General features: G+C 36.9%; 1 protein-coding gene across 2 annotated transcripts in view; it reads right to left on the reverse strand.

Moving 5' to 3' along the window:
* Positions 1–24,350, reverse strand: part of LOC126754507 (uncharacterized) — a 186,585-nt gene extending 162,235 nt beyond the window's left edge. Inside the window, exon 1 of one of the 2 annotated variants that reach the window (XM_050466542.1) lies at positions 23,995–24,350. The gene's annotated coding sequence lies outside the window, so the exon portion shown is untranslated. The remainder of the gene's footprint in view (positions 1–23,994) is intronic. The other variant, XM_050466541.1, reaches the window with a different exon arrangement.
* Positions 24,351–25,635: the final 1,285 nt, after the last annotated feature.

Here is a 25,635-nt window from a genome sequence, read left to right on the forward strand (position 1 = left end):
AGTAGGGGCGGGGCCACGCCCACTTTTCCAAAAAAATTGCGTACAAATATGCCCCTCCCTAATACGATCCTTTGTGCCAAATTTCACTTTAATATCTTTATTTATGGCTTAGTTATGACACTTTATAGGTTTTCGGTTTTCGCCATTTTGTGGGCGTGGCAGTAGGCCGATTTTACCCATCTTCGAACTTAACCTTCTTATGGAGCCAAGGAATACGTGTACCAAGTTTCATCATGATATCTTAATTTTTACTCAAGTTACAGCTTGCATGGCCGGACGGACAGACAGACATCCGGATTTCAACTCTACTCGTCACCCTGATCACTTTGGTATATATAACCCCATATCTAACTCTTTTAGTTTTAGGACTTACAAACAACCGTTATGTGAACAAAACTATAATACTCTCCTTAGCAACTTTGTTGCGAAAGTATAAAAAGAGGGGAATACAAAAAATAAGGAAAGATCTGGACGACTAAAAATATTTGATTCCAAGGAGCGGCGTATTATTACATACAAGATCCAGGCTAATCCGAAGAAAGTTGCAATAAAAGTGCGTACTGAAATCTGCGATCTCCAAACTTTTTGTTGAGTTTTGTATGGTGCTGATTACCATGCCATTCATAAGTAACATTAACAGACAAAAACGATTGAAGTTTGTGAAAGAGCTTGAAAGTAAAGATGAATATTTCTGAAATTCTGTTATTTTCTCAGATGAAATGAAGCATAATATTTTACGTTCAGATGGACATGGAAAAGTATGGAGAAAAGTAAATACAGAGCTTGGTCCACGAAATATGGCTGCCACGGTAAATATGGTGGTGGGTCGCTCATGGTATGGGGGTGTATGGCAGCAACTGGTGTAGGGAATATTGTTTTCATTAATCATGCAATGAACACATCTGATTACCTCATTATACTAAAATCGAATTTAAACGAAAGTGCGGAAATATTGGGGTGTGAAAAATCATTTGTCTTCCAACACGACAATGATGACAATGATCCAAAGCACAACACTCAAATTGTTAAAGAATGACTTATTTACAAGCCACCCAAACAATTTAAAACACTAGCGCAATCTCCTAATGTGAACCCTATCGTACATTTGTGGGATTTGTTAGAGAGAAAAATCAGAAGACACCAAATAACCAGCAAAGAATCTTTGAAATCTGCTTTACTAGAAGAATGGGGCAAGATTCCATCTTCAGTGACGCAAAAAAAACTGGTAAACTGCACAGCTGGAAATCTGTGGCTACTAATACTATTTAACTTTTATGCATCGTTCGCGTGAAGCTCTTCGTAAAAACAGCCCGGAACTATCGGTCGACAACTCTTGGTGCTTGAACCACGATAATGCCCCTTTGCATGGTTTCTTCGTGAGTTTTAGCCAAATTTTCAAGCACTATTGTGCCGCAACCACCGTAGTCGCCTGATTTAGCTTGGTGCGACTTCTGGCTATTCAGCAAACTCAAATGACCGCTCCAGGGAAGCTATTTTGAGTCAATTGAATACTTTACACGTGAATCGCCACCCGCATTGAAAGCTTATCCGAAAGTTTGCTTTAAAAACTGTTTCGAGTATTGGAAAACACATTAGCACAAGTGTATTGAAGCCAAGGAGGATTACTTTGAGGCAGACGACATAGATTCTTAAGAATAAATTAATAATTTTAAAATTATTAACAAAGTCTTACTATTTTTTGGTCGTAGTACTATGTACACTCAGATCTACACCCTGGTAAGAAAGTATCGGGAATTTATGAAATAAAATGAAAATTTCCTTCAAAGTAACATCCATTTGAAGCGGTGCACATGCGCCAACGCTTCTTCCAATCGTCAAAACATTTTTTATAGGCACTTTCAGGGATGGCCTTCAGCTCTCGCGTCGAATTTGTTTTGATGTCTTCAATTGAGTCGAAGCGTGTTTCCCAAAGTGGATATTTCAGTGTGGAGGATAAGAAAAAGTCACAGGGGACCATTTCAGGTGAATAAGGTGTTTGATCAATGATAAATATTTGTTGAGTGTTTCAAAATTTACCACAAATACGTTGATCAATATTGTAAAATTCGACAAACACTATTGATTTCGATTGACATATACAGTTGGACAGTTGTACCAATCTAGGAAAAACAAGTAAGGAAGGGCTAAGTTCGGGTGTCACCGAACATTTTATACTCTCGCATGATAAAGTGATAATCGAGATTTCATTATCCGTCATTTACATATTTTTCAAATACCGTATTTGTGTAAAGTTTTATTCCGCTATCATCATTGTTTCCTAATGTATACAGAGAAGGCATCAGATGGAATTCAAAATAGCGTTATATTGGAAGAAGGCGTGGTTGTGAACCGATTTCACCCATATTTCGTACATGTCATCAGGGTGTTAATCAAATATTATATACCGAATTTCGTTGAAATCGGTTGAGTAGTTCCTGAGATATGGTTTTTGGTCCATAAGTGGGCGAGGCCACGCCCACTTTCAATTTTTAAAAAAGGCCTGGATGAAACTTCCTTCTGCCATTTCTTCCGTAAAATTTAGTGTTTCTGACGTTTTTTGTTACTCGGTTAACGCACTTTTAGTGATTTTTGTTGGGTGTAGAATCGAGGATCACCAAATATAACACAAAATGAAGAAAAACTTGAAAGTACGTCTTTACTCACGGGCTTTTATTTAACGAGTAACTTGCGTATATACAGAATACAAAATGGAAGGATAAAACTTATACAGAGTTGCATTATTTGGTAGTACGATCTATTCGAGTTGTAATAGATAGTAACCGAGTACTTTTTCATCACTCTTCCTCAACACGAGTAGATCGCTTACATTATTGTTGTTCAAAACCTAAAAGTTTTACAAATTTTTCATGTTTAATTTTACATAGATTCTTAGTAAGTACATCAGCTATCATATCATTGGTACAAACATATTTAACTTCAATTTGTTTCTTATTTATAGCTTCTCTTACAAAATGATACTTAATATCTATGTGCTTGCTTCTTGAATGATATACCGGGTTCTTTGCTAACTGCTGTGCACTTAGGTTGTCACCGTAAACTCTGATCGGGTCATCTGAATTGCTTATACCAATCTCTGCTATTAGGCGTCGTAGATATACTGCTTCCTTCGCAGCTGATGATAGCGCTATATATTCAGCCTCTGTACTACTGAGAGCTACGCTGCTTTGTCGCTTACTTTCCCATGAAATTGCACTACCGCCCAAGAAAAATACATACCCAGTGTATGATTTGCGGTCGAGACTGTTGCTGCCCCAATCGGCATCCGCAAACCCTTCTATTTGTTTGCCCGTACGACGGTATATTAACTTATAATCTTTAGTCATTGATAGGTATCGTAAAATATGCTTGATACCTGATTCATGCTCTTTATGAGGATTTTGATTTCTTTGAGCCAATTTAGAGACTGAGTGTAAAATATCTGGTCTCGTACAAATGGCTAAATACATTAATGCACCGATTGCTGACTGGTACTGCTTAACGTCAGCTTTACTACACGATTCATTGGTGCACCCAATTTGAAAACCCATGTCTAATGGCGTTTTCGCTGGTCGACAGCTGGTCATATTATATTTTTCTAAAATTTCTTTAACATATAATGGTTGACCAACTTCTATGCTGCCTGTTTCGCGGTCTCTACTGATTTCCATCCCCAAAAAATATGAGATTGGACCTTTGTCGACACACTCGAAGTTATTTGCGATCTCTGCTTTGATTGTAAGAAGATCTTTCTTTGCTTGGCAACTTACGATCAAATCATCAACATATACAGCAATGAGACATAAATTACCTTGACTGCCCATTCTGTACAAACAATGTTCATTACAGCATGCTACGAAACCAATTCGCTTCAAAACTTCATCCAATTTATGGTTCCACTCTCTTCCTGATTGTTTCAACCCATATATAGCCTTATTGAGCTTCAAAACACGTTCTGGAAACTTTTTGTCGACGAAATTTTCAGGTTGCTGCATATATACTACATCGCTTAGCTCACTGTTAAGATACGCGCTGCACACATCCATCTGATGTGTATACATTTTTAGTTCCGCCGCTAAGGCCAATACCATACGAATCGTAGCATAACGCACCACTGGGGAAAATGTGTCAGTATAATTCACCCCAAATTTTTGACTGCATCCTTTTGCAACTAAACGTGCCTTAAAACGATTTATTTCACCATTCTTGTCATGTTTTATGGTAAACACCCATTTGGAACCTATTGCTTTCTCTCTGCTTGGTAAGTCAACCAACTTCCATGTTTTATTGCGCACTAAAGCATCATATTCAAGTTTCATCGCTGTTGACCACTCGCTCGAATATTTACTGCTTTTAGCTTCGGCAACACTTTGAGGAATTTCGATCTCACATACATTTTGCATCATGTTAACTGTATTATACATTTTTCGTGGACGTCCTGGTTTTCCACTACGTACTAGCCTAGGTCTGCCTCGTCCTATTTGCGCAGGACACTCTTCCTGAATCGGAGATTCGCATAAACTTTCTTGATAATCGCTACCGGATTCACTAGATGCTTTCGCTTCTTCAAACTTGTCATCACTGTCGTCTGCTTCATCTACTCTCAAGTCACCAGATGTATCTTTTTCGATGATAGCCTTCGCGTCCTCAAACGTGTCAGAAAAATCTACCGCTTCATTTCTTTTAACTGATAAAAACGTTACGTCTCGTTTCTCTACGACCATACGCTGATCAGGGTCGTATAGGCGATACGCTTTCGATGTAAGCGAATACCCTACCATGATATACTTTTTACCCTTTGGTTTAAACTTTGAATTATTTATTTTGTTTAATGCAATGGCTTCTGAGCCAAACGTTTTCAAAAAACTAACAATTGGTTTTCGTCCTGACCATGCCTCATAAGGCGTCACATCATTTAATGCTTTTGTGGGTGACCTATTACGTAAGAACACTGCAGTAGCAACTGCCTCTGCCCATAAAAATTCATTAACTTCACTTTGCAATAACATGCTTCGTGCCATTTCCACGATTGTTCGATTTGCTCTTTCAGCAACCCCATTTTGCTGTGGAGTATATGGCACCGTCAATTGCCTTTTTATTCCACACACACTCAAAAAATTATCAAAATCTTTGTTTACAAATTCACGTCCATTGTCACTACGAATCATTTTAATTCGTTTCTCAGTTTGCCTTTCTACTAAGTTTTTAAACATTTTAAATTTATCCAAGACTTCTTCTTTAGATTTTAAAAAATACACAAACATTCTTCTTGTTTTATCGTCTATAAAAGTTAAGAAATAACGAGCGCCTCCGAGAGACGTTGTACGAAAAGGACCACACACATCTGTATGCACTAGCCCTAAAACGTCTTTAGCACGATTTTCTGTATTTTTCGGAAACGACTTTACTTTTATTTTACATTTCGCACACACTTCACATACAATGTCTTTACCAAATGTCACTTTTTCCATACCTCGTACCATGCCTTTATTCACTAATTCCTGCAGACTACCATAATTTAAATGTCCGTATCGTTCATGCCACGATACCGCTTTATCATTTGAATAATAAAAACACTTGTTATTTTCGCATTGAAATACGAAAAGTTTGTTCACTTTCTTTGCTTTTAATATTATTTCACTGCCATTCATTACATTTGCACAGTTTTTATCAAAAATTACTTTTAGTCCATTCTCTACGGCTCTCGCGACTGACATGAAATTACCGCACATATTTGGCACAAATAAAACATTTCGAAGTATAATGTCACTCTTTTGTGAACTTATTCGCACATTTCCTACACCTTCAGCTGTAATGTATTTATCACCAGCCAAAGAGATTTTCTCTTTATGCTGTTCTAATGAAATGAACAAATTTCTATTACTACACACATGCGATGTTGCTCCGCTGTCAAGAAGCCAAGTTGTGTTGTCGAACGCCTCTGCGTCCGCTGTTGCTAACAACGTAAACGAATGTTCGTTTCTCTTTGTTGGCCTATGATCGAAATTGTCTCTCTTAACGTTACAGTTCGCGGCGATATGACCGCGCTGCCCGCACTTAAAACACTTGATGTTTTGCATCTTCTTGTTACGGTTATTCGAAGATTTTTCCCCTTTTTCGGCGTTTTTCGACCACACTGCAAACGCTTGCGATTCTAATTGGGATTCAACTGTACCGCTTTTACACTGCTTCTTTCTTTCTGATTCTTCTAGAAGCTTCACTTTTAAAATGGCTAACGGCGATAACGCGTCTCTTGTTTCTATAGCAACAACAAAATGCTCGTATTGTTTCGGCAGACTTGAAAGAAGAATAATTGTCACTAACTCATCTTTAATTTCAATGCCGACTTCTGATAACTTTTCAACAACCGATGTAAAATCATTTAGATATTTTGGCATACCATCATTGTCACTTAACTTCATATTCAACAGTTTCTTGTATAACGACACTTTATGCACAGGCCCACTTGGCTGATGCAATTTTTCTAGCACTTTCCACGCTTCTGTAGACGACTTGCATTGCTTGATACATATGGCTAAGCTGCGACGCTTTCACACTTAGAGTTATTGTAGCTAATGCTTTTTCGTCGAGTGCTTCCCACTCACCCGCGTTTTCTTCATTTTTTCTCAATTTTTCGTTCACAATATGCCACAGTCCACCGTGTATAAGGACACTTTTCATTTGTATTTTCCACGAATCAAAATTTGTTTCGTCCAATTTTTCGATTTGGTACAACGAATTCATTTTTTAAGTCTTTTAGCGCGACACACACGTTTTGTATTTAAATGGAAAAACTCTTTTGAACGCGACACACACGCTTTAGTCTTTTAATGGAAAAACTCTTTTGAGCGCGACACACACGTTTGCACAATTGAAACCATTACGTGGGAAAACAATGTTCTGGGCCCATAACCTATGTTGGGTGTAGAATCGAGGATCACCAAATATAACACAAAATGAAGAAAAACTTGAAAGTACGTCTTTACTCACGGGCTTTTATTTAACGAGTAACTTGCGTATATACAGAATACAAAATGGAAGGATAAAACTTATACAGAGTTGCATTATTTGGTAGTACGATCTATTCGAGTTGTAATAGATAGTAACCGAGTACTTTTTCATCAATTTTCAACATAACCTATGTATGAGAGGTGGGCGTGGTTATTATCCGATTTCTTCCAATTTTGAACTGTATATGGAAATACCTGAAGGAAACGACTTTATAGAGTTTGGTTGACATAGCTATAGTAGTTTCAGAGATATGTACAAAAAACTTAGTAAGGGGCGGGGCCACGCCCACTTTTCCAAAAAAATTACGTCCAGATATGCCCCTCCCTAATGCGATCCTTTGTGCCAAATTTCACTTTAATATCTTTATTTATGGCTTAGTTATGACACTTTATAGGTTTTCGGTTTCCGCCATTTTGTGGGCGTGGCAGTGGGCCGATTTTGCCCATCTTCGAACTTAGCCTTCTTATGGAGCCAAGAAATACGTGCACCAAGTTTCATCATGATATCTCAATTTTTACTCAAGTTACAGCTTGCACGGACGGACGGACGGACGGACAGACAGACAGACAGACATCCGGATTTCAACTCTATTCGTCACCCTGATCACTTTGGTATATATAACCCTATATCTGACTCTTTTAGTTTTAGGACTTACAAACAACCATTATGTGAACAAAACTATAATACTCTCCTTAGCTTTGTTGCGAGAGTATAAAAACGGGCGCGTTATAATCACAGATAAATTAACAAACATATAAACATATATACATACATAAGTCGCAGGAGACAACGCTAATGAACAACAAAGGAGGAAGAAACCTAATCAAAAGGGACAGCGCTGGACATACATGCATCACATTTATAAAAATTAACAGAAGAATAAACAGGGACGAAAACGGGGATAAGTAAAAAAAAAACCCAAAACCCCTGGCGGAATATAATGTGAGTCCGTTCCATATATTAATTTGATATATGTATATATATAAAAATATATAAATTTATTTATTTCACACACATATATATGTATGTATGTTAAGTACAGTTTGGACGGTATTTCGGGACACCGTTAACTAATCTTAACAGTTCGATATATGTTTATATATGTATATCTACAAAAAAATAATAATAACTGAAAAAAAGTTTTGCTTAGCTTGTGTCGTTCGGTCCTAAGTCACTTGCCGTGATACCCCTTGGGCTATAAAAAAAAAAAGCAACAAGCAGGATCGCTCAAACCCTAAGCCAAAGCGGAAGATACGACAAAAGAAAACCAAATTCGATATATGTTTATATATGTTTTTATAACGGAAAGTCTCCGCAAAAATTATCAAAAAATAATAACTGAAAAAAAATTTTGTTAATTGGTTAGCTTGTCTCGTTTTTTTTCGACACCCCAGTTATAAGATATTAACGGTTGAAATTTGACTATTTTGAAAATTCTTTTTTCTTATTAATTTTATAACTCAATAAAAAAATTATTATGAATAAAAAAGTTTTGTCCTAAAAAATGGTCTACTACGATACAACGTTTACGCATCGATAATGCATATTAGATTCAAAAAAATTTTTTTTTTTTTTCAATTGGTACTAGCAAAAATAGGTTCCTAATTTTTTTTCATTGAGTTATAAAATTAATAAGAAAAAAAGAATTTTTCCAAAAATAGTCAAATTTCAACCGTTAATATCTTTTAAACGGTTGGGTTTACGAAAAAATCATAAGAGACCATATTTTAGAGCATTCAATTTCCTACAAAACCTAATTAACAAGATATTTTCTCAAGTAGTTGGAAGCGAGATATAAATTTTTCTATCTGATAATAAGAAAAAAGAGAAAACCGTTAGGCGGAGGACCTTCCCGTTACAATTAAAAACTCATATTTGGAGAGGCTTTCTTAGAGGTGTCTAGGAACCTATTTTTGCGAGTACCAATTGAAAAAAAAAAAAAAATTTTTTTGAATCACCCTAATATACATATATATTTAAAACATACATACTTATATGTATATAAGCACACTATTCTTCTAATATTGCAAATTCTTCCATTTTAATATATGTACATATTTATATGCATACATAATCGTATGGTACATATGTACATATGTACATATATGTATGTGGGAATATAGATCGGTGGCAACTCCGCCAACGAAGACGGGTAGGTGGGAAAGACAAAGAGAACAAAAGCTAAAGTCAAAGTGTAAACACAATGGCTACGACAGACTGCAGCGGCACGACAGTGAACTGAAAACGTCGTTGTTCATCTTACTACATGTACATTTGGAGAAGCAACAACAACACAATGGCCGGCATGTACACAAAACAACGCAGTTGTCCATTTTGTATGTACACAATTTCGTTGTGGCCATACTAATACCTTTCACTTCAATGAAATTTTAATATTTTGTTCAAAGTGAAATTTTTTATGCAAAAAATAAGAAAATAGGTAAAAATTTTTGCTTTAAATTATCAGTTGTTATTACAAATGATATAATAGAGCTATAATAGAGCTATTTTATGCTTTTATTTGTGAAATAACGTCAAGTTTGTTAGAGCTGTGAATAATTTTACATTTTACATATTAGTGGCATCACCACTCTACCTCCTCTTTCTATCTTCCATTCTACTGTCAACTCTACTGTCGTCCTACTGTCGTCGGCAAAAATAGGAGGATATTGAAGTTAGCGAGAACGACAACTGTCGGCCTGCTGTTGTGTAGTCGTGCAGCTGTCAAAATAACACTGCCCATAAGAACGTGTGTATTTTAATATTTGACAGATGTAGTTTGCAGTCTGTCGTAGCCAATGTGTTTACACTTTCAGTCGTTAAACTGATGTCATCGGCGGAAAGTGTATCTTCGGTATTCTATTCAATCTTGTGTTTTCGCCATTTTGTGCAAATCAAATTTTATCCGCACTGTGCTTTAATTCAATTTAATTCAACATATTATTTTCAATGTCATTGTGAGCTTAATTTTTATACAAACCCTAATTAAAACTGTAATAAACTGAAATTTAAACTGTAATCAAAAACTACAATTAAAAAGTTAAACAATAAGTTGTAATTTTGGAATTGTGGAAGTGTTGTTTATCTAAATCGGAAGCGTATGCAATATAATATTGACTACCTGCTTGGATGTTCAATTCGTGTATCGAAACACACTACCAAAAAACATTACAAAAACAATTTACAAAAGACAAGTACTCGTTGCTTGCAAATTTCCAGCGATACACCTTGGGCTATAAAGCAACAAGCTGGATCGCTTATAATATTCAAGCAAAGGTAGGTAATAATAAAAAAAAAAACTAATAAAGAAATAAAGAAATAAAAAGAGAGAAAAAAGGCGTTACATTTATGCATGTACCAATGTGTGCAGCTTCCGCGTAACATATGTATATATAATTTTTTTTATTTTTTCACATTATATTTCAATTATTCTTTCTTCATACATATTTGAACGAATTATTTAGTACATACACATTTATGTACATACATATATAATTCAAACCATATACATACTGACATAAATATATAAACATATATATATTATTTCCTACTGTTTTTTCTGCGCATTTATACATTTATGTGCGATTAGCAATTTGTTATATGTTACATTTTTATAACATACTTATATACATACATACATACATATATAACAATTACATACCCAAAAGGGATACGAGCAAAACCAAACAAAAAGGAAAACGTTACGTGGCGCATATAAAGCATATGCATATGCTAACATATAATAAATAAATAGATACATACAAACAATTTGCCTATTGTATTTTTTCTTTCGCGTTCCTAATTCGTTTGCAGATACAAATATACAAATAAGCGCGAGTGAACTAAAGATATTTTGCAACATTTTAAAAACTTTCAGTCACATTTATAAAAAAAAACAAAAATTATCGAACTTTTACGTAAAATACTTTTACAAAAAAAACTTTAATCTTTTTATGCGGTAGCGAATCAAAAAATTTAACCACAAATATATTTTTTGTAAAATATATAATTTAAAAAAAAAAAACATCTTCTGTACTCTTTCGAAAATCTATTTAACTACATTGCTATAGCAATATTAATTTTGAACCAATATCTATTAGAGACAAAACTTTAAGCCAAAAGCTTCAACCTATATTCAAATTAATGCAATCTGGCAAATCAAGAGAGGTTAAGCCAAAAACACCTCTATCACTAAAATTTCCTAAAATGGCTGATGAAGATAAAAGATAAGCCACAAGACACCTGCAGAAGCTACACGCTCAAAGCAGAGTATAAAACAAAAAAGATCAAAAGATCGGACAATATCTAGATTCATCACTGAAAGTGACAGTTTTATAAGATATTGTACAAGATTTCAAGCTTCCCCTATTACTGTCATCACAGAATCAGCTTTGAATATAAAACTAGAAAGTGTGAACAATCTCTGGGCTCGCCTTCTGGCAGCGTACGATGCAGTACTAGATACTGACGACGCCGAACTCCAAGAAAACGCAAAAGTTTCGGCGACAGCCAAGTGTGTTAACTGCCGCGATCAGTATGAGTTAACAAAGGGAATGATAACTGAACAAATAAGTTTAGTAAGGCCAAGTAGCGCCACTACTCCCCCTCCCAGAGTAGTTACAACACCAAAAGAAGACCTAGATAAAGGCATGTATCTAAAAGTACCAGCTTGTGATACTGAAGCTTTCAATGGATGTTATGATCAATGGCCGTCCTTGCGAGACATGTTCACTGCCGTTTATATAAACCATCCTAAACTCTCGCAAGCACAAAAGTTGTACCATCTAAGGTACGAAACAAAAGGGGAAGCAGGCAGTATCGTCAAGCGATTCGCTTTAAATGACGAAAATTTTAAGCTGGCTTGGGAAGCACTAGTCGAAAGATACGAAAATGGAAGGGTTATGACAGGAAACCGAATAAAAACATTATTACATCTACCAAAAATTCAAAAAAGAAACCAGCCAGGAATTTCAAAATTTATACTCGACAGTGACTAATTGCATATCAGTGTTAAAAACACGAAATATCTCCACAGAATCGTGGGACCCCATCATAGTAACTATTTGTGCAGAAACACTCCCTGATGCTGCGTTACTACGATGGGAACAATCACTTGTGGAAAGGAAAAAAATGTCCACATGGGAGCAAATGAAAGCATTCCTCACTGCTCAATACGAGATAGCTGAGCGAATTGACAACAAAAATATAAATCTAAAAAGTCATCAAAATGACTCAAGTAAAAACTTGTTCAAACCTCAAGCCAGCAATAATATGCAATACAATAGACACGTTAATAAATGGCTACCATTATGTGAAATTTGTAAAGGAGGTCATAACATAAGATCTTGCGAGAAATTTAAAAAACTTTCCGTTTCTGACAGCAACAATCTTGTCAGACAACATAAACTTTGCATCAACTGTCTGTCCAATTCTCACGGGACAAAAGACTGTGAAAGCAAATTTAATTGTGTGTACTGTCAACGAAGACATCACTCATGGCTTCATATTACAAATTTCCAAAATATGAAGCAAAATCTATTTCTTAAAACCACCGGGTTAGTCACTACAACCAAAAGTGATAATCCCGAAATCTCAAATCCCGAAAAAAGGGAAGAACAACCATGTTGCTTTAAAGCAGCAAAAATTCAAGCTCTTCATTCAGAGAATGAAAGCAAAATTCTTTTACCCACTGCGGTCATCGCTATTGAACATAGAGGAGAATTATTCAAATTAAGAACATTAATAGATCAAGGTTCTCAAACATCCTTTATATCATCTAAAGCTCAAAATCGGCTAAAATTCAAGTTTCCAAATTTCAGGAATGGGCGGAAGAATTATCCAAAATTCGAACAAAATATGCCCAATTACCATAGTATCTCCAAATGCGGATATTAGAATAGATGCGCAAGCCATCGTTCTACACTGGGAAAAATGCTAACATCTTAAATTAGCAGATCCCAATTGTCATACCCCATCACAAATCAACATATTATTAGGCAGTGACTTAATACCTCAAATAATTCTTGAAGGTATTGAGAAAATCTCCAATAAATTGTTAGCCCAAAATACAATCTTTGGGTGGATTATAAGTGGCCAAGTCCCTGAAAAAATCAATTCTTTCACCACACAAGTGGAAAATATGTCAAACGAGTTTTTAAACAATCAACTTAAAAAATTCTGAGAAATAGAAGAATTACCCCAAATTACCCAGCTTTCAGAAGAAGACCAGGCATGCGAAGCCTATTACAAATCCACAACAACAAGAAACGAACATGGTCGTTATGTTGTGCGATTACCATTCAAACCAACTTTCCCTGAAACCATAGCTCTAGGCCACTCTAGAATATCAGCAGTCCTGGAAAAAAGCCTGATAAAGAAAAGTGAGCTTAAATCGGCATACGATAACGTGATGGACGAATATCTTGACCTCAATCGTATGGAAGAGCTGTACCATATGAAAAGGTATCTAAAGGTAGATATTTATCTTTTTATCTGTTACATCATGGGGTAATAAGACCTGATAAAATTACAACAAAAGTACGAGTGGTTTTCATTGCCTCAAAGTGTACGAGCTCAGGCAAATCACTCAATGATGTACTATACACAGGGCCAACCTTACAACCTGATCTCATGCTGTTAATATTAAATTGGCGCATGTTTAAATACGTTTTTAATGGGGATGTAGAGAAAATGTACAGACAAATCCTAGTACATAAAGATGACCAAGTCTTCCGCAAATCGAGTAATAGTCCAATCAGCGACTACAAACTTAAAACCTTTGGCATCAATTGAGCACCCAATTTGGAGATCAGGACACTACATGAAGTGGCAAAAACCAATGCAACAAATTTTCCTTTAGCATCTTCTGTGTTGCAAACACAAACATACGTGGACGACATACTATCAGGTAGCCACAGTATCGCATTAGCACGCGAATCACTATCGCAAGTGATCAAAGCATTAAATTCAGCAGGCTTCCCTCTAAAGAAAATTACTTCAAATCACCCTGAAATAATAAAGGCATTAAAAAAGAAGACTTATTAGATACAGATTTCCTTAAATTTGAAAAGGCTAGTACAACCAAAACTCTAGGAATTCAATGGAATGCGATAACAGATCAATTCTCTCCAAATACTTTCCTCGGTGGCAAAACTTTTCGACCCCGCAGCATGGCTTTCGCCAATAATGATTCAAGCAAATATTCTCATTCAAGAATTGTGGCAAGATGGCACTGAATGGGATGAACAGGTAAAACCTTTACGTTTAGCGAAATGGGTTCAATTTGCTAACAATTTACATACTATATCTGAAATTCAAATCCTTCGATGGGTAAATTTCACTCCTAACATTAACGCAGAATTACACGGTTTCTGTGATGCCTCTGAAAGGCGTATTGCGCAATAGTTTACGTACGCACTCAGTACGATAATAAAATATCTTCACACCTCCTGGTAGCCAAAGCCAAAGTTGCACCTTTGAAGACACTCAGTCTGCCACGGCTTGAACTGAATGGTGCTCTTCTGTTAGCAAAATTAATTTCAATTATCCAAACCCATCTCAAATTAAACGATTATAATATGTATCTTTGATCAGATTCAGAGATAGTTTTAGCATGGTTGGAAAAACCACCCTATACTTGGAAGACATATGTATCTAACCGAATATCCCAAATTTTAGACTTAGTTGGCCCAGCAAAATGGCAACATGTTGCAAGTGCAGATAACCCAGCTGATCTTGGGACAAGAGGTTGCAAGCCACTGCACCTCACCAGCACTACACTCTGATGGAATGGTCCAACATGGCTAACAGAATCACAGGAATTCTGGCCAAAGTCTCCCGCTCGTATTATAATACCGCCAGAAAGTCGGAAAATTGAAAATTTTTATATCACTCCAGAGGAGTGATTCCACCGATTTTCGTCATTTGCTAGAGCACTAAGAGCAGTCGCTTACATGCACAAATTCATTCAAAGACTTAAACTAAAAATCAAAGGAGCACCAAATGATCCTTGCGTACAACTAACGCATTCCGACTTGCAACATGCCAAGGTCAGTCTATTATTATATACACAAACTCGCTATTTCAGCAACGAGAAATCAAAGTTGCTCGAAAAGCGACCTCTCGAAAAGGGAAGGTCACTTTTCGTCTTAAATCCATTCTTGGATTCTAAGAGATTAATAAGGGCAAATGGAAGATTGGCGAACTCCAGCCTTAGTTGTAGCGAACGACATCCCATCATTATTCCAGAGAAATCCCGTTTTACTTATCTATTTCTAGCATATCTGCACCATCTTACACTGCATGGTGAGCATCGCTTAATGCAACAAATGGTCCGTCAAGAATTTTATATACCGCGACTTAAGCCACAAATCCAAAGGACGATTTTCATGTGTAAATCATGTACCATGTACAAACACAAAATGAGTACGCAGATCATGGCAGCTTTACCACCTGAACGCTGCAACTATGCTCTACCCTTTACCATCACTGGGGTTGATTTTGCAGGACCTTTCCAGATAAAGGCCTCCATGTTAAGGTCTTCTTCATTTAGAAAAGGGTATGTGGCTGTCTTTGTATGTTTTACGACAAAGGCAGTACACCTCGAGCTTTGTTCAGATCTGACTACTGCGGCTTTTCTCGCGGCATTTGCACGCTTTGTCGGACGACGCGGATTTCCTTCAAAAATAATGAGCGATAATGGGAAAAACTTTTTCGGAGACCAAAGAGTAACAGAGAAGGAGTTTATAAACTTCATGAAAGAAGTCTCCCCTGAAATAGTTAACAAAAATGCACCCCAAGGGATCGATTGGCAGTTTATACCTTCATTTTCTCCACACATGGGTGGACTTTGGGAATCAGCAGTAAAAAGCTTTAAGTACCATTTAAAGAAAACGGCTGGTAATCATAAATTCAATTATGAGGAGTTGAGGAGAAATAAGAGAAGAGCAGCTAGTGGAGCCACATGTGCCTCCATCATGCAGCCTGTGCCATCGCCCACACGCCCTGAAACGATGTACCATCTTCCAAAGTAAGAAGCCCGTTCAACGGCAGCAGGTTGCAAGGGCCCACGGGCATTGCATGACCTGCCTGGCAGACCACGCCACCATAGAGTGCTGGGCTGACGGTGCCTGTCAATATTACCACAGGCCGCACCACACTCTGTTCCATCGATTTCCCACACGAGCCAATCACACCAACTCCCGTACCAGACCACGGAGCGATCCTATCCGGCGACGACGACGCACCCAACCAACCACAACACGTATACGGTCATCTCCGCCACGCCACGCTCGTCGCCAGCAACAACGACGCTCAACAGGGTTGAGCGCTGTACTCAGTACACTACAACAGCTGCAACGGCTCCTAGCCGATTAATTCGCCTAGGGGGGCCGGGATGTTCACATGAGCTATGAGCGTTCTGCAGCATCCCACATCGCATCACCTCACGTCATATCGCATCACGTCACGACACAACACCTCATCACATAACAGTTCACAGCACACACCACTACACACACACGCCTCAAACACAGTACTTGACACCGCTCACTATTAAAACACAACAACCACACGATCATCAACGAGACGACTCGGATTAATCTAATATTCACCACCCAAACTATCAAAAGGGATAGATCCGAACGGGATCACTCTCTTATTCGTTCCATCCGTGAAGAAAGACGGTCGACCCGCAATTATTCATTCCTAAATTCCGCAACCTCCGCATTTTCGATTTGTGACTTCCCGCCAGAGTGACGTATTGACGTTTGTCCCGGATTTCGCCGCAGTGGCAGTGTCAAAACCCATACAAAAATCATAAAATTGTTATATTAATAAAAAAATACATAGAAGTATATTCAGTTAGTGAAATAAACGAAATAAATTTTGAATACAGATTGTGCGATAGAAAGTGCTTTTTAGTTGGCATAAGTATGTATACTATATCGAGTAAGTATACTAGTGTTACACGTTACCAAAGTTATTTAAACTAAAAATTAAAAACTTGTTTTTTGTATTTTAATGTGTAAGGTTATCGATTAGAACTTTAGAACATTGACGATGATGGCCCAGTGAAAGCTCTGGCTTAAAATAGTAACCAAATACCAAAAAATGTTATAACTAAAACAATTTCTTTCTTTAAATCTTAATTATATGCTTGGTTTACAACTTTTTCTCTTTTTTCTATCTGATATTTGGGAGTAATTTTTCCGTATTTGCAACAAATTTGTTTTTGATTTTCATTAATATTTCTTTATTTTTGTTTTGTAACCCCTATTAGGGAATTCAATCATTTTTTCAACGTTTTGTTAATAACATATATATTTAAGTACACGCATAGAAGTAAATATGGAATTAAAAACAAAAAGCACTATATAAAAAAGTGAAGTGAACTCCCACTCTGTTATTGCGCCAACAGTCTCATATGGTATAATTTAAGTAGTCGGTCCCTAATAAAAGAAGAACAAAACAAATGTATATTCCACTACTCCCTTCCAAATACCCAACCCAAGGTACCACATAGTGACAAAGTAAAGCCACAAAAATATATAAGAAACAAAATTTAGCCTACCAACAGGCGCCTGGGTTTTACTGCTGGTCGCTCCCACAGAGCTGAGTACTCATAAATTACAGGTAGCGTTTGCTGGTTTTGCTGTTGGTGTACTTTTTCCAACCACATTTTCCGGAGTAGTGGCAGTTGTGTTCAAAAAGTGGCGTATACGTACATATGAACCATTTCAACTTTTGCGTGCTTTCAGACAGCGCAAACACAAAAAAATGTTGGAGCAAAAAATACAGGTTTTTGGTGTTGTTATTATATTTGCAAAAACATATATCAAAAATCCCACAAACAATCTGTTTACTTGAGCGAAAATATTTGCTAACGGCACTTTTAACATTGGCTCGCCACGCAGAAGTATGCCATAAATTGCGATGAGTGCTTGCGAGCATGTCTAACTACCGCTCTTACGCTGCCCACTACTCTTTATACTATACATGTATTGTTCAATTTTCCAGTCTTCTTACGGCACACTCACCAGTAAATAGCCGCCCTTGCAGTGTGCCAACTTCAAATTTTTTAAAACGCGACCGCAACACAAAGTCCCTCGGTGCACCTTTCAGCGTACGGAAGAGGTACCAGTAGGTTAATGGTCGGCCTAAATTCAGGCTATTCACCCCCGGCGAATTGACATCCTGCAATGAGGCGTAAGCAAAGTGTAAATAAAGTTGACTGCCAGGAAGGATGTGAAAAAGTAAATATGCATGCACTCGTATATAAAGAAAAGTGGGAAATTAACGTAAAGTTGGCACACTTAAGACACATTAAAAATGCTGCTATATGTAATTGAGTGCATTCGAAACTAAGTTTCCTAGAGACACCAGACGAAATATGTATATGAATTTGTCATATATTAGGGAATACTTTATGCAGTCTCGAGACGAAGGACTACATCTGTCGCTGCTATATTTAAATTTAAACAACAAAAAAATAGAATATAGTACATTTGTAGTTTTATGAAGCCTTGTACTTAATTGGTATTATTAAACTCTCCTACAAGGATATTCTAGAGAACACATAGGTTAGTTTTCTGCTTCCAAATTTTTTCTCCGTGATAATATCCATATTTCTATGCAAGTTAATACCACCAGTTCACATTACATGAACATATTCTTTATCTGTCATAAATATGTAACATGACACTTACGACCCATATGGTCCGTATTAAGTATCCGTAAGTAACATTATGTGTACTTTGCTAATACTGTCCGCCTTAGGTGGTCCAAAAATGTAACTCATAGATTGTAGGATGAATCTTCCCACTTGTAACATATGTCCTACATATGTCCTATCTCAAGTGGATTGTAGATATACTTCCTAGAATGTAAGATTAATATTTGTATCTAGGCTTAAGCAAAATATTGTATTTAAGAAAATGTAATAAAGAAAACGAGGCAGTTGACCACAGGCAGTTGACCACAGGCAGTTGACCACAGGGAGTTGCCCTCGGCAGTTCACCACGGGCAGTTGCCCGTAGTTGCCCACGAAAACTAAACGGAGTTTTTAATTGGCGATCCTGCCAGGAGATGAAATAATCTCTGGCGGACCAAAATGTAACAATGAATTTCGGCGGTAACCATTTAAGGGGACAAAAAATCCCCGTGTTACCGTTTGAAAAACAATCAAGTATCCTCAATTGAGGAGAAAAGTAAAAAAAAAGTTAAAAAAACGCTAAGTCCAAAAAGAGACACATAATCAAAAAAATCTCAGCCACTTAGAAAATTATTGAAAAAATTTCGAGTGTGTGTTTGTGCCTACTGCCAATCGAACGCGCCTCATCTATACGGATTACGAGCGAAAAACAAGCTAACGTACGCGTTACAACAATTGAAAAAATAAGTAAAATTGAGAAACAAAAAACTACAACAGTTTCACAAATAAAGTGATTTTAAAATGTGAATTGAAAAACCAAAAACTGAAAGTGAAAATTTTTGAAAATTTCAATCAAATAGAAGAAAGTGCGTGGATCTATAAACTATCCACATAAAAACAAATAAATAAAAAAAATTCTGTAAATCAGAAATTTCACCAAAAAACTGATTTCATTTAAACTTCGCACACGGCCGCCAACGACGACCATTGCACAAACAACCGCCAAAATTCGACTTAAAAAGCAACAGCAACAGCAAAGTCAACAATAGCCGCAACAGTAGTAACAGCAGCAACAGCAGCAATAGCAACAGTAACAACAGCAGCAGTAGAAGCAGCAACATAAAATTAGTTGTAAGTAAGGCTTATACATATGTATTTATTAATTAAATTAAGTATAAAAATTGTTTATTGTGAGTATTAATTTGATTCATGAAACTTACAAATATATATATAAAAAAAAACAAACAAAACCGAAAAATAAATTTAAAGGAAAAAAATATAATTCTTTGGGAGCAGAGACTCCTGAAGTGCCTGCCGAAGATTTTTCCGGCAATATTTTATTAAAAAAAAAAAATATTTTGGGACAAAAAGATCCTAAAACGCCAGCCGAAGTTCATACCGGCAAAATAAAACAAAAAAATAATGGAAAAATATATAAAATAAATATAAATATATATATGTAAATCAAAATATAAAAATTCAAAATTTATATTACTTTGAACAAAAAAGTCTTAAGGCACCAGCCGAAGAAAGTACCGGCAATACTAAAAATAAAAAAATACTGTAAAATTGTGGAGCAAAAAGTTCAACAACGCCAGCCGAAGATTTTACCGGTATAATAAAACAAAAAAGAATGGCGAAAAGCCAAATAGAATATAAAAATACTAAAATTAAAATACTTGGGACTAGAAAATCCTAAGACGCCAGTCGAAGATAATACCGACAATAAAATAAAAGAATATGCTCCAAAAAGGAGGTACTAATATATTATATAAATAATTTCAATAATTGGGGTACTCACAAGCCATCGTAAAGCATCGTAAAATCGTAAAATTATAAATTTTTACACTTGCTTAAAAAAAAAAAAAAAAAAAATTTTGTTAGATTTCATACAAAAATGAGTTTACACATTTACAATTCTCAATGTTATGTTTTCGAATCGTTATAACTTATAACTTTATGCGACTTGAGAAAACCCTAAATGTAAAAGAAAAAATTGCTGAAATGTATTCAGGCAATAATACAATAAAAGATGTCATATATAAAAACACTTCCATCAAAAAATAATTAGAAGTCAAAAATAATAAAAAATGTATCGAAAGTATATTTAAGAGTCAAATTTAAATAAATTAAGATTTCAAAATAGTACTGTTCAAATTGATAAAATAGTCTATAGCCTCACGTACTACTATATATCCATTTGAATCGGGACGCTTCAATTTAGAGGTGGGGGAGTTAATACCACCAGTTCACATTACATGAACATATTCTTTATCTGTCATAAATATGTAACATGACACTTACGACCCATATGGTCCGTATTAAGTATCCGTAAGTAACATTATGTGTACTTTGCTAATACTGTCCGCCTTAGGTGGTCCAAAAATGTAACTCATAGATTGTAGGATGAATCTTCCCACTTGTAACATATGTCCTATCTCAAGTGGATTGTAGATATACTTCCTAGAATGTAAGATTAATATTTGTATCTAGGCTTAAGCAAAATATTGTATTTAAGAAAATGTAATAAAGAAAACGAGGCAGTTGACCACAGGGAGTTGCCCTCGGCAGTTCACCACGGGCAGTTGCCCGTAGTTGCCCACGAAAACTAAACGGAGTTTTTAATTTGCATGGTATGGTAAAATACTTGCAATATGTTTAGCAATGTACATTTGAAGTCCAAAGAAATGGCATACGTACCTCCATTCGACTAAGGATGCTCGTAAAAATATATCATATTTTTTAGGTTATTTAGGTCTACAAATTTTTCACTGAAATCCGAAAAAGCAGCAAAATTTATAAGCCTGTCGAAAAAAATCTGGTTGATAACATTTTTAAGTTCTTCCTCACTAATCTTGAAAACCATCAATATCTTTTACATTTATATGATAATTTACTTAAAACAGGAATAGCCACATAAGCTATTTGAGGTTATTGGTTCGCTATATTGAGTTGCATTTTGTGCCGAGGTTCCCATTTTTATTAAAGAAAAAACACATAAACTTCAAATTTAATTCATTCGAAAAAACATTCTTTGGCTTTAATTTTTTGCAGATTATCTCTTTCAAATGGTGGCCACTGCTACGTCTCAGATGGACCATCCGTCGAGTCCAATATTCGATGACTCGTTCGAGCATTTCGATTGGTAGCTGGCGAATGACACGCACGATATTTTCCTCCAAGGCGTGAATCGAAACGAGAAAGATTTACTCTTCACATATCCCCACAGGAAAAATTCTAACTGTGATTCCACCGGCCCACAAACCAAACCAACTCGTTGTTTTTTCTTGATGAAATGGCAGTTCTTGCATCTCTTCGGGTTACTTTTCGTCCCAATTTTGCTTATTTACATACCCGTTAATTCAGAATTCGCTGAACAAAATTTGGCTCGAAAACGTCAGATCTTCTTGGAACTTTTTAAGAACCCATATACCAAAGCGATGTCACTTGAGTTGGCGAGCGGCTTCAGTTTCTGCATAAGCTGTATGCGAATGGATCCGAATCGTTTCTCTACGGTCTTCGTTTACACTCTCAGCTACGACTGCTATATTTTCTTCACTGCGTCGTTGTTCGTGGTCTACTCGATCGAATATTATCCAATAATGCAGTGATGGTGCTGCGAATAGTACGCTCAGTAGGCCAATTATATTGACCATAAGTTGAGCGAAGTGCGCGAAACACATTCTTTACAGAACGTAAATTTTTGTAATAAAGTTAAACAATTTGTAAATGTTGTTCAGACGTAAGTTTCTCCATAATGAAATCCCAAATAGGTACTGAACAAAAATAACATGAAAGCTTGACATGACTCACGCGTTATCTGTCAAAAAAGCACCTCTACATGGATCACCCGTTGTACCACAGTATACCATTGTTACTAAAATTAATTTTGTTAGCTTTTTGTTGCAGAACCGGTTTATAGTTATACATACAAGTATTTCACCAGCTTCATAAACAGAAAATAGTTTGAACTTTACATCAAAATGCGATCGCCATCCTTTTAAATGAGCTTCGAAATTCAATTTCAGTGGATATGTTATTCAAAATTGCTAGCTTACAAAATGCGAAGCACAAGATTCTCTAAAAATTCATTTCAGCCCAATTATTTTTTAACAATAAATTTTCGTTATTAAAACCTAACCCACTTGTCACACAACACCATCGAAAATACTTTGAAAAATCGCTGCATACTGCATTTGACCGCATTGTCCGCTTTTATTGATTGCCATTGTTGCGGCGGCAATTTATAGAAAAGAAACATGAACACTGCGCGCGTCGAATTTGGAGAATTATTCTTTTTTTAGGTTGGTAGTACTGTTAGTAACATTTATGTCAAATTTCATGTCAAAATATAGTGATATAGTTGTGAGCTGCTAAAAGTGAGTTTTTCGTTTTTTGCGATGTCGAAATTTGTTGAGCAAAGAATTTTGAAGGATGTTTTGGGCCTCAAGCGCGTCAAATTTCGAATGGTACCGAAAACATTGAATTTTTTGGAAAAAAGGCGTCGCGTTGAAGTGTGTGAAACGATGCATCCAGGGTGTCATGAAACGCATTATAACTGGCGATGAGACTTGGATCTATGCTTACGACCCCGAAACAACCGATCAATCGAGCGAATATCGTGCCAAAAGAGAGCCGAGACCAAAAAAAAACGCGCCAAAGTCGCTCAAAAATCGAGGTCATGTTGACTGTTTTCTTCGATTATCGTGGTGTTGTGCATTATGAATTCCTTCCAACAGGTCAAAGAGTCAACAAGGAATATTATTTGAACGTTATGCGTCGTGTACGTAACGCTATCCGCCTAAAAAGGCCGGAATTGTGGAAAGACAATTCTTGGTTTTTACACCACGATAATGCACCATCCCATACTGCCCTCGGAATTCGTGATCATTTCGCCAAAAACTCAACCCATATCGTTCCGAACCACCGTATTCACCTGATCTGGCGCCGTGCGACTTCTGGCTGTTAACCAAGCTCAAAAGTCTGCTCCGGGGACACCGTTTTTATACGATAGAGGAGATTCAAGCCGCAGCGAAGACGGAACTGAAGGCCATCCCGGAAAGTGACTACAACCAGTGTTCCGAAGATTGGAAAATCCGTTGGCATAAGTGCATTGCATCGGTAGGCGATTACTTTGAAAGGGATGAAATAGATTAGGAAGAATAAATAAAGAATTTTCAAAATAAATACAATGTCACCTTATTTTTTGGGCACAGTAGTACTAAAACACTTTATTAAAAGAAACGTTTGCAAAGGCGAAAGGAAGGAAGGTTTTAATATCTGTAAAAAGAATTGGCTTAAATGTACTGTATATACAAATTAATAATTTCTATGACTTATCCGTGGTTTCTCCTCGGCTACTCGTAAAAAAGTAAAACGGAAGAAGCCATTACATCTTTGAGTATACTTAAACAGAGTTGCCTTACGATTAAAATAAATATGTGGAACATAAAGCTAAGTACATTTATCAGCAACATCCCGCCCCCCGTGAACCGAAGGAGTATCTGTGAGTTGAGGGTCATCAGAAACATCAAAAACTGCTAACTTTGAGGCAGGTCTCCTTAGGTTGCCCGTTGATATCTTAATAAGCGCTGACCTAACTTGTCCATCTGGTCCGGGAAATGTTTTCAGTACGATTCCACGTCTCCAATCCCGCAAATTTTCATTGGTATTGCAGATAATAACAATATCTCCAACACGAATGCGATTAACTCTTTTGTGGCACTTAGTACGACGCGTAAGTGTTGGTACTTTACTTTATCTGATTCAGTAGGAGTTTGTATGTAGTTTGAGCATTCCAACAGAAAATGATAAGGAGTTAACGGGTCATCATCACAACTTTCAATTGATAAATGTGTAAGTGGACGAGAATTTATTAGACTTTCAGCTTCGATAAGTAAGTTTTGCAATGTCTCAATTTGAGGAGCTTTTTCCTTCAAAGTAAATGCCAACAAACGTTTAACGCTTTGAACCAGACGCTCCCATGCCCCACCTGCAGATGGATCCGCGGGTTGATTAAACACCCACCCAATACCAGGCCGAGTACATTCCCGTTCTACATCTTTAGAAACATGCAACCATTCGACCTTGCTTGCTCCGATGAAATTTGTCCCTCTGTCGCTTCTTATACGGACGGGAATTCTTCTAGGGTTGACAAAATTGCGCAGACATAAAATTACAGAATCAGTTGATAAATCTTTGGCCACCTCTAAATGTATCGCTCGAATCGTCTAGCTGCTGAACAGGGCCACTCACCTTTTTCTCGCCGTCGTCCGATGGGCACTATTCTTCTTCTTAATTGGTGTAGACACCGCTTACGCGCCAGTCGCTTCTTCTTTTCGCTACGCAGCGCCAATTGGATATTCAGAGCGTAGCCAGGTCCTTCTCCACCTGGTCCTTCCAACGGAGTGGAGGTTTTCTTCTTCCTCTGCTTCCACCGGCGGGTACTGCGCCGAATACTTTCAGAGCTGGAGTGTTTTCGTCCATCCGGACAGCATGATCCAGCCTGCGTAGCCGCTGTCTTTTAATTTGCTGGACTATGTCACGCAGGACGGGAATTATAAGCAACTTATAGAGTTTGGTTTTTGTTTGTCGAGAGAGGACTTTAGGCACTCAGTCCGAAGTAGCACCTGTTGGCAAGAGTTATCCTGCGTTGGATTTATAGGCTAACGTTGTTGGTGGTGTATACACTGGTTCCCAAATATACGAAACTATCTACAACTTTAAAGTTAGGACTGTCAACAGCGACGTGAGAGCCAAGTCGCGAGTGCGACGACTGTTTGTTTGATGACAGGAGATATTTCGTCTTGCCCTCGTTCACTACCAGACCCATTTGTTTTGCTTCCTTGTCCAGTCTGGAAAAAGCAGAATTAACGGTGCGGGTGTTGATTGTACATGCTCGATTAAGTTCTGCAGCTCGAACTACTTTCTCTAGCAGCAGATTGAAGAAGTCGCACGATAGGAAGTCGCCTTGTCTG

This window comes from Bactrocera neohumeralis, chromosome 4, assembly GCF_024586455.1.
Source record: "Bactrocera neohumeralis isolate Rockhampton chromosome 4, APGP_CSIRO_Bneo_wtdbg2-racon-allhic-juicebox.fasta_v2, whole genome shotgun sequence".
NCBI classification, from domain to species: domain Eukaryota; kingdom Metazoa; phylum Arthropoda; class Insecta; order Diptera; family Tephritidae; genus Bactrocera; species Bactrocera neohumeralis.